Consider the following 10,761-nt stretch of genomic DNA (forward strand, 5'->3'; position numbering starts at 1 on the left):
AACATTTGTAGTAACTGTTAAATGAGAAACTATTTTGTTCTGTAAGCCTTCATCTTAAGTGAGAATAACAGCACAATTGGAAGAGTGTAGTCAGTGTCACTGAACTGTGCATGCAGAAATTTTTGAAATGGTGTATCTTTGGCTATGTGTATTTTCACCAAAAAAAGTTGACAAGTTAGAGGGTTGACATGTTGTGGTGTTGTTAACCAATGTCATAAAACAATACGTGTACTACTGTTTCATGAGAAACTATTGTTCTGTAAGCCTTCACCTCAAGTACAATTAAAAAAAAAAAAAAATCAGTCATTGAAACAAAAAAAAAAAATCTCCTACAGTGAACACTAATCAATTTTTCTCCTTTATTTGTGCAGACTATGATTAACAATTCTGCCTGTCATTTTTCCACTAAATTTTTATTCCTTTGTACTCAAGAACACTAATGTATAATTTATAGTCAATAGGTATATTCCTTTCTTCCACATTTCTCTTTTATTCCTAATACCTTGATTATGACTTCTTGGTTACCAAGTTCAACTTTTTCGTGATAACTGCCTTCTCTAATTATTAATTTTATTTGTACACTGAAAATGTTTCCTAAAAGTCCATATCTAGATCCAGGTTGTCCAGCAGATAACTCATTAATAAAATTTCTCATTCAACCCATGATCTTTAGATAAATTTTCTACTGTTACAACTCATCTAGACTTCAAGCCCCCATTAAAATAGGTGTCAATGGTAGAACACATAATTATACGTATTCCAGCTTTTCCAACCCTCAAAATAGTTAATGTTTCTTGATATACAGTAGTAGTTGCAGCATCATATTGTGGGAATTAATCGGAATTTCATTATCATGCTTTTCTTCCTTTCTTGACTATGAACCTCTTTGTTACTGATACTTTATTCATGCTTTTTCTTGTACCATATTTCAGTGGTATCAGCAACTCAAATCCTTTTATCCTTACTGGCCCCGTCACATGTTTATCTTCTCCCTTAGTCTATTATGTCTTCCTAACTTCCCTCTGCTCTTGCCTGAGGCCCTGCCCCCTCACCAAGCTCACTTGTTTTCTCCATATTTCTCTCATTCTGGCAGCATGACTCTGTGTCTGCTCAGGTCCCACTTGTTTTAGTTTGGACTCTTTGGGTGAAAAGTGATAGAAACTAATCTCAGAACTGGCTTAAGCTCCAAAGGAAGTTTTGGCTCCTGAAGCTAAAAAGTTCAGGGTAAATAGGCCGTAGTCAGGGCAGGATCCAGAGGTTCAAGTGATGCCCTCAGGACTTGATATCTCTCCATCTCTGCTTTCCTTTCCGTTAGTCTCATTCTGGGGCGGCCTCCGTCTGCTGGATGTCAGGATTGCTGCCGGCTTCCCTCAGTTTACCATTCTCAGGAGAAAAGGACCTGCTTCTCTCTCAGGGTTCAGAGACAATTCTGGGTGTAAACCTTACCAATCAGCATAGGACACACGTCCATTACTAGACCAAACCTCTGGTCAGGCAGATGGGATACCTAATTGGTCAAGCTATTATTGGTCCTCATGCACTGAGGGGGGTGGGGGAAGAAGTTTCCTGAAAGAAAATTAAAGGTGCTCTTACCAGGCAGCGGGATGGATGCTGCATAGGCAAGACCGAGTATTTCACTAGAACCTTTTTCTCTGACAGAAAAATTGTTTTTTTGTGTGTGCAAAGATGACTCCTGACAAGGATCGGAAGGAGCTTAATGCCCTGAGAGACATTCGCCACTTTACAGTGCTTTCTAGAATTTTCCATTCAGAGCAGCAACAGAGAAAAACCATGTCAGAGGATGTTGGTTAATTGAGGCTATAGTCCAATTGTCTCCATGTTTGTCTCTTTTAACTTTTTACTATCTAGATTTTTTTTAATCATATACCAATCTCCACACTCCTTAACTGACTTCTGAGTGTAGTAACAATGGTCATAGCCTTTATATTTTATTCCCCACATAATACTTAGTATTCTTTGTGGGGTCATTTTATATTCTTTGTATCCCCAGAGTGGAACACAAGACCTGGTGGAAAATAATTTTGGCAGACGGCTAACAGTTACTGAGAGCCTACAGTGTACTAGCCACTTTCCTGCTTACTATACAGATTCCTTCCCGTCCTCTTCCCTCCCCTTCCCCCCAGGTAGGCACTTTTCACGTACTGTCCTTGGGTCTAGTAGCTCTTGAGTAAGTGTTTTTCATTGACTTCCTCTGAACTGCAATGTAAGTTTTGGCAGCTGGATTTTAAGCTGTCAGCATGTTCTTCCACTGTCATTCTTTCATTTAAAGACCTCTCCTCATGTCATGCCTTAACACTAGATTTCTGCATTCTTAAATCTGTATATATACTATCAAATCTTTCAGCAAAGAAGAAACCAGAACACATTAGTTCAGGTCACATAAACAAATTTATTTGGGGGCCAGGGGATAGTATATTCAATTGAGAATTGTAAGTATTGTTAAACAAAGACACACCTTATGCTATTTTTTCATATGCACATTTGAGATGTAGTAAACAAATAATATTTATTGGTTATTTGTTATGGATCAGGCACAGTGCAAATAAAACACTTTACATGATCAACTCATTTAACTCTCACAATGACTGTGAGATCTGTGAGGTCATCTAATTCTTACAACTCTGGGCTGAGGGGGCTTCCTCAAGACCATCCCCAGGTTCAAGGATTCTCTCGAAGGACTCACTGGACTCCGCATTTGGTTATACCCACAACTGTGATTTAATGCAGCAAAAGGATACAAAACAAAATCTGCAACCGGAAAAGGTGCATAGGGCAAAGTCCAGGGGAAAATAGGCATAAGCTTCCAAGAGAGGAAGCACTTAATTCCCCTACCAATGAGTCATGACAAGATGTGTGAAATGTTGCCGATCAGGGAACTTGTTAGAGACTATGTACTCAGGGTTTTTACTAGGAGCTGGTTACATAGGCAGTGTTCCTAGGTGGCGCAAATGGTTAAGCACTGACTACTAACCAAAAGGTTGGCAGTTTGAATTTAGAGCTACCTTGAAAGAAAGTCCTGATGATCTGCTTCCAAAAGATCACAGCCATGAAAACCCTATGGAGCAGTTCTACTCTGTAACACGTGGGGTCGCCATGAGTCAGCATCAGCACAACAACAGCTGGTTTGGGTTTGTTTTTGGTTACATAGGCAACCTCTGCCTGGCATGTCCCAAAATTTCAGACTCCTAGAAGGAAAGCAGGTGTTCAATATAAACCCCATTGTTTATGCAAACAGTTTAAGCACAGTTAGCCTCTGGTATTAGTTAGGGTGGTGGGAAGTCTCCTGAAATCCAAGTTCCAGACGCCAACCAAGGACCAACCTTGTAAGCAGGCCTTTCAAAGGAAAACAGTTCAGGCCTTCTATGTTAACTCTTTCGTACATAGACTATGAATAAGTGATGTTAATATCTTGATTTTGCTGGTGAGGCACTTGAGGCTTTGAGAAATCAAATAACTTTCCCAAGGTCACACAGATGGCAAGTGGAGCACCATATTGTGAAGCCTGGAATTTTTTACTCCAAAGTCCATGCTTTAATCACTACATAGATTTTGACTCTAGGGGAAAAGACCTATGGAAAGCGTTTAAGACCCAGCTAAGTTTGAAATGGAACTGATATTGTCAAAGGATGCTCAAGGAATGACTATTTATACATTTGAACTAGATTATTGCAATAGAAACTGTAAAATCAGGCACATGCACTGTTGGCTGGAAACCACCGTTTCTTTTCCCTGTGGATTTTTGTGTTTTCACATCCAACATCTGTGTAATATGGATTGATTTAAGGATGCTGGTGGACAGGACAGAAGATTATTTAGACAACATCATCATTTCATTAGCGAGACATGAAGGGTATGAGTAAGACATGCTGGCTTTCCAGGAGATGTTGAACTGGGAACAAAACAGCTATAACAAAAGGCATGTTTTTCTGTCTTCCTTAAATGACTGACCAGGAAACCCGCCACATCAGTGTTAAACTGGGAAGATGTAATGTTTCTGAGATAGTCTTGTCCCTGCTGTGAGATATGTCTGCCTGAGGTGCAAACTCATTTGACATCTTGTGGAGGAAATCTGGAATCCAGAAAACCAATTAGTTCCTCATAGGGGCGTTCACGAAGGGAGTTGGTTTCATAATGAGAGAAAGAACCATAGATTCTAACAGCAGGAGGCTAGGGTAGGTGCATCTTACTCCCTCTCCTTGCTGCCCAGACTCCCCTTACCTATATTGTCAGCTTTTAATCTTCCACTGTTACTTACTAACTGAAATTCTTATTTGTTTGTATTGATGTTATCTGTCAGTCATTTGCAGATATTCACAGATATTAAGCTGTCTGGGAGAGGGAAAGGGCCATGTCACAGACTCATGAGATTTCCTGTCTTATTGGAGAAGGAAGACATATGCGAAATGCAAATTAGCCAAGTTTAAACATTGTAGAGATCAAATACTTCATCAGAGTTGTTACATCTCTCCATTGAACCAGTGATTCCTGAACCTATTTGATGACTTATTTATTTAAATTAATAATCTTTTAATTGAGTGAGTTTCAAATGCCAGTCACTGTGCTAAATATGAGAGATAGATAGATGTGGTCCACACCGTTAATTGTCCCACAGATAAACAAGAGAAACAGACTAATCTACAGGTAACAATTTGAAAATTGGTGGAAGCAGAGTAGGGAGAGGTTAACAAGACCAGGGCTGATATGGAAGGTTTCACTCAGGAGATGCCAGTTGTTCTTGGACTTCAAAAACATGTAGGTCTTTTTAAGTAAGTGAAGTGAGAACAGGTTTTATCCTAGGCACTATAAGGGGATCAAAGATAAATCAGATAGGCTTAGCCTCAGGAAATTTACAGACCAGCAGGGGAAATAACATGTTATAGATATTAAAAAGGAAATGCTATGATCTTTATTGTTAATGCCTCAATAGGGCTATGGGAATCTGAGGTAATCAGCACAGGTATTATAGAGGAAGTGGCCTAATGAGTAGTTTTCTAAAGTGTGCTGAGGATTTGGAATAGGGCTGCTGTTTACCAGGTACCCATCGTGGGATTTACTAATTGAATATCAATCTGATTTGTTGGTGCCCATGTCACACAGGTCATTAGGTACTGTGAATATGTCTACCATTTTAGCTATTTGGAGATGGTGTTCTAGGCAGGAGTCCTTTTTTAAGTGAAAGCGTAGGCTTGAGAAGTCATATGAGTGCAAGGGAGTATTTTTATTTGACTAAATTGTACATAAGGGGAATGGTGAGAAATATCAGATGGCAATAACTTGTATATGTCATTGAACGGAATTTGAGCTCTGATTTCTATGTAATGTTGTTAGTTACTGTTGAGTCAATTCCAACTCCTGGCGACCCTGTGTGTGCAGAGTAGAACTGCTACCTAGGGTTTTCAAGGCTGTGACCTTTCAGAAGCAGATCACCAGGCCTGTCTTCTAAGATGCCTTTGATGGGTTCATACTGCCAGCAGTTCAGCTGGTAGTCCAGTGCTTAACCATTCGTGCCATCCAGGGATTCCAATTTCCATGTAATAGGGAATTAAAAATGTCAGGGTTGACAATATGATTAGATTTGTACTTTAGGAAATTTACTCTGACAGGAACATATAATGGTTTGGAAATGAAGAGATTAGAAAAGGGAAGGCTAATTAGGCTGGGTTCTCTAGAGAAACAAAACCAATGAAGTATATATATATATATAGCCCTGGTGGCAAAGTGGTTAAGAATTATGGTGAGCTATGGCTGCTAATCAAAAAGGTTGGCAGTTTGAATCCACCAGTTACTCCTTGGAAACCCTATGGGGCAGTTCTGCTCTGTCCTATAGGGTTGTTATGAATTGGAACTGACTCGGTGGCCCCTAACAACAACAACAACATACATATAGGTATATATATGTATATATATACATACACACATACATAGAGGGAGAGAGGAGAGATTGAGATTTACTTCAAGAAAGTGGCTCATGCGGTTGTAATGGACTGTTAAGTCCCAAGTCCATGGGTCAGGCACCAGGCATCAGGCTTCTCCTGACTCACACAGGTACAGGGACTGACAAACCCAAGATCGGCAGGTAAGATGGCAGGCTGCTGGCTAAAGCCCCAAGAACTGGAGGTAGGATGATGATGAGCTATATGCAGAATCCAGAGCACTTCTCAAGCAGAAAGAACTGAAGAAAAAGTTCAGTCCTCAAGTTGCAATATTGAAGGATTCTATGGGCAAAATCCACCACGTTTGTCAATTTGTTGTACTGTGGTGGCTTGTGTGTTGCAGTGATAATGGAAGCTTTGCCACCACTATTTCAAATACCAACAGGGTCACATTTGGTAGACAGGTTTCAGCTGAGCTTCTAGACTAAGATACTCTAGGGAGAAGGCCCTCCTAGCAGTCTACTTCTGAAAAAAACTGGCTAGTGAAGATCTTATGAATAACAGCAGAACATTGTCTGATATAATTCTGGAATATGAGCCCCTCAGGTTGGAAGGCACTCAAAATATGACTGGGAAAGAATTGCCTCCTCAAAATAGAGTGACCTTAATGACATGGATGGCGTCAAGCTTTCAAGACCTTCATTTGCTGATGACTCCAAATGAGAAGAAACAGCTACAAACATCCATTAATAATTGGAATGTGGAATTTACGAAAAATTGAAAGATGTCAAAAATGAAATGGAATGCATAAAGATCAATATCCTAGGCATTAGTGAGCCGAAATGGACTGGTATTGGCCATTTTGAATCAGACAATCATATGGTCTACTATGCCGGGAATGACAAATTGAAGAAAAATGGCGTCACATTCGTTGTCAAAAAGAACATTTCAAGATCTATCCTGAAGTACAGCGCTGTCAGTGATAGGATAATATCCATACGCCTACAAGGAAGACCAGTTAATATGACTATTATTCAAATTTACACACCAAACGCTAAGACCAAAGATGAAGAAATTGAAGATTTTTACCAGCTTCTATAGTCTGAAATTGAACAAACATGCAATCAAGATGCATTGATAATTACCGGTGATTGGAATGCGAAAGTTGGAGACGAAGAAAAAGGATCAGTAGTTCGAAAATATGGCCTTAGTGATAGAAAGGACTCCGGAGATCTCATGATAGAATTTTGCAAGACCAACGACTTCTTCATTGCAAATACATTTTTTCAATAACATACATGGCAACTATACATGTGGACCTCGCCAGAGGCAATACATAGGAATCAATTCAGCTACATCTGTGGAAAGGTACGATGGAAAAGCTCAATATCATCAGTCAGAACAAAGGCAGGGACAGACTGCAGAACTGACCATCAGTTGCTCATATGCAAGTTGAAGTTGAAGATGAAGAAAAGCAGAACAAATCCATGAGAGCCAAAGTACAACCTTGAGTATATCCCATCTGAATTTATAGACCATCTCAGGAATAGATTTGACGCATTGAACACTAATGACCGAAGATCAGGCGAGTTGTGGGATGACATCAGGGACATCATCCATGAAGAAAGCAAGATATCATTAAAAAGACAGGAAAGAAAGAAGAGACCAAAATGATGTCAGAAGAGACTCTGAAAGTTGCTCTTCAACCTAAAGTAGCTAAGATGAAAGGAAGAAATGATGAAGTAAAAGAGCTAAACAGAAGATTTGAAAGGGTAGTCCAAGAAGACAAAGTATTTTAATGAAATGAATAAAGACCTGGAAATAGAAATACAAAAGAGAAGAACCCACAGCATTTTTCAAGCTGAAAGAACTAAAGAAAAAAATCAAGCCTCAAGTTGCAATATTGAAGGATTCTGTGGGGAGAATACTAAACAACCAGGAAGCATCAAAAGAAGATGAAAGGAATATACAGACTTACTGCACCAAAAATAATCGGTCAACATTCAACTATTTCAGGAGGTAGCATATGATCAAGAACTGATGGTCCTGAAGGAAGAAGTCCAAACTGCACTGAAGGCATTAGTGAAAAACAAGCCTCAAAGAGTTGACAGAATACCAACTGATATGTTTTAACAAATGGATGCAGCACTGGAAGCACTTACTCATCTATGCCAAGAAATTTGAAAGACAACTCTCTGGCCAACTGACTGGAAGAGATCCATATTTGTACACATTCCAAAGAAAGGTTAGCCAACAAAATGTGGAAATTATCAAACAATATCAATATCACATACAAATAAAATTTTCTTGAAGATCATTCAAAAATGGTTGCAGCAACACAACTGGAAGAATAATCGATGTCACTGAAGTGTACATGTAAAAATTTTTGAAATGGTGTATCTTTGGCTATGAATATTTTCAGCAAAAAAAAAAAGTCCTCCAGGGTCTAGAAGGAACAGTGTTGACATGTCATGGGGTTGTTATCCAATGTCATAAAACAATATGTGTACTGACTGTTTAGAGAAACTATTTGTTCTGTAAACCTTCATCTAAAGTACAATTTTAAAAATATTTAAAAAAAAATAGTTGCAACAGAACATCCACAGGGAACTGCCAGAAATTCAGGCTGGATTCAGAAGAGGACATGGCATGAGGGATATAATTGCTTACGTCAGATGGCTCCTGGCTGAAAGCAGAGAATACCAGAAAGATGTTTACCTGTCTTTTACTGGCCATGCAAAGGCATTCGACTGTGTGTATCATAATAAATTACGGATAACATCGTGAAGAATGGGAATTCCAGAACACTTAATTATGCTCATGAGGAATCTGTACGTAGACCAAGAGGCAGTTGTTCAGACAGAACAAGGGGATACTGCATAGTTTAATATCAGGAAAGGTGTGTGTCAGGATTGTATCCATTCACTATACTTATTCAATCTGTATGCTAAGCAAATAGTCCAAGAAGCTGGACTATATGAAGAAGAATGTGGCATCAGGCTTGGAGGAAGATTCATTAACAAACTGTGATTTGCAGATGACACAACCTTGCTTGCTGAAAGTGAAGAAGACTTGAAGCACTTACTAATAAAGATCAAAGGCTACAGCTTTCAGTATGGATTACACCTCAACATAAAGAAAAGAAAAATCCTCACAATTGACCAATAAGCGACATCATGATAAACAGAGAAAAGACTGAAGTTGTAAAGGATTTCATTTTACTTGAATCCACAATCATTGCTCACGGAAGCATCAATCAAGAAATCAAACAACCCATTGCATTGGGCAGTTCTGCTGCAAAAGACCTCTTGAAAGTGTTAAAAAGCAAAGATGTCACTTTGAGGACTAAGGTGCACCTGAGCCAAGCCATGGTATTCTCAGTCACCTCACATGAATGCTAAAACTGGACAGTGAATAAGGAAGACCAAAGAATAATTGATGCCTTTGAATTATGATGTTTGCGAGAGATATTGAATGTACCATGGACTACCAGAAGAATGAACAAATCTATCTTGGAAGAAGTACAACCAGAATGCTGTGCTTATTAGCGAGGTTGGTGAGACCTAATGTCATGTACTTTGGACATGTTATCAGGAGGGACCAGTCCCTGGAGAAGAACATCATGCTTGGTAAAGTAGAAGGTCAGCCAAAAAGAGGAAGACCCTCAATGAGATGGACTGACACAGTGGCAGCAACAGTGAGCTGAAACACAGCAACGATTGTGGGCATGGGTCAAGACTGGGCATTGTTTCATTGTTCTGTACATGGGGTTACTATGAGTCGAAACGGATTTGACGGCACCTAACAACAGCAGCAATAACAATTAAACAGTGCAGATTAGGGTGGCAGGAAAAGAGGTAAGTTGACACGTGATAAAAATGTCCAAGCTCGTCCTTAACGGACTTGAGTGAGGAAGAAAAAAGCAAGGTGACTCTGAGCATGATTCTTAGCTTTTATGAAAGCTGGAGAATACTGGGTGAGACAATATTTTATTTTTAGTATTTTATTACATTATTCAACAGCATACATTTTAGTTGTCACACGTACTTATGAAAGGGACTTGCAAGTTCATGTATAAGGGAAACCCATATTGTTAATGTTGCTGCCCTGCTCTGTATTCTAAGTTAGAAGGATAGATCATAGGAGAAGGATATGGGTCATTTGAAGCATCAGAAGCTTTCTTAGTATTCAAGTGGTCATTATCTAATTCCTTGTAGTTATGAAGAAGAACTGAGAATGAAAAGTCATCTTAACAAGAAAATATTCATTAATGAACGAGCACTTATAACATCATCCACACTGGAATATCCCTCCCAATTTAACACTAAAGTTTACCATACTGTTCCTCAGTTTGTTTTGTCATGACATCTCAGTTTTTATCTGATATTGTAAATGCTCCAAAGATGATGTAAATTAAATGCAAATAGACTTAAAAGTGAAATTGCAGATTTTACCAACGATTGCGTATTAATGGAGATTAATGGATTATAGGTAGATGCACATACTGACCAATTTTAACATCACCAAAAGGGGGGCATCCAGAAATAGGTGCCTCCTGATTGTTAACCCAGAATAACTTGACTCTAATCAAACTGCTAGGTCTGCCTACCAGTTTAAGGGAGTAGAAACCTATTGCCATCAAGTCGATTCCAACTCATAGCAACCCTTATAGAATGAGGTAGAACTGCTCCCTAGGGTCTCCATGGCAGTAATCTTTATGGAAGCAGGCTGCTACATCTTTCTTCCGCAGAGTGGCTGGTGGAGTCAAACCACTGATCTTTTGGTTAGCAGCCAAGTGCTTATCCACTGCACTACCAGGGCTCCTTTTAGGAGTTAGGGAAAACAAAAAACAAAAAACCATTGCCAC

The sequence above is a fragment of the Trichechus manatus genome, unplaced genomic scaffold, assembly GCF_000243295.1.
Source record: "Trichechus manatus latirostris isolate Lorelei unplaced genomic scaffold, TriManLat1.0 scaffold00020, whole genome shotgun sequence".
NCBI classification, from domain to species: domain Eukaryota; kingdom Metazoa; phylum Chordata; class Mammalia; order Sirenia; family Trichechidae; genus Trichechus; species Trichechus manatus.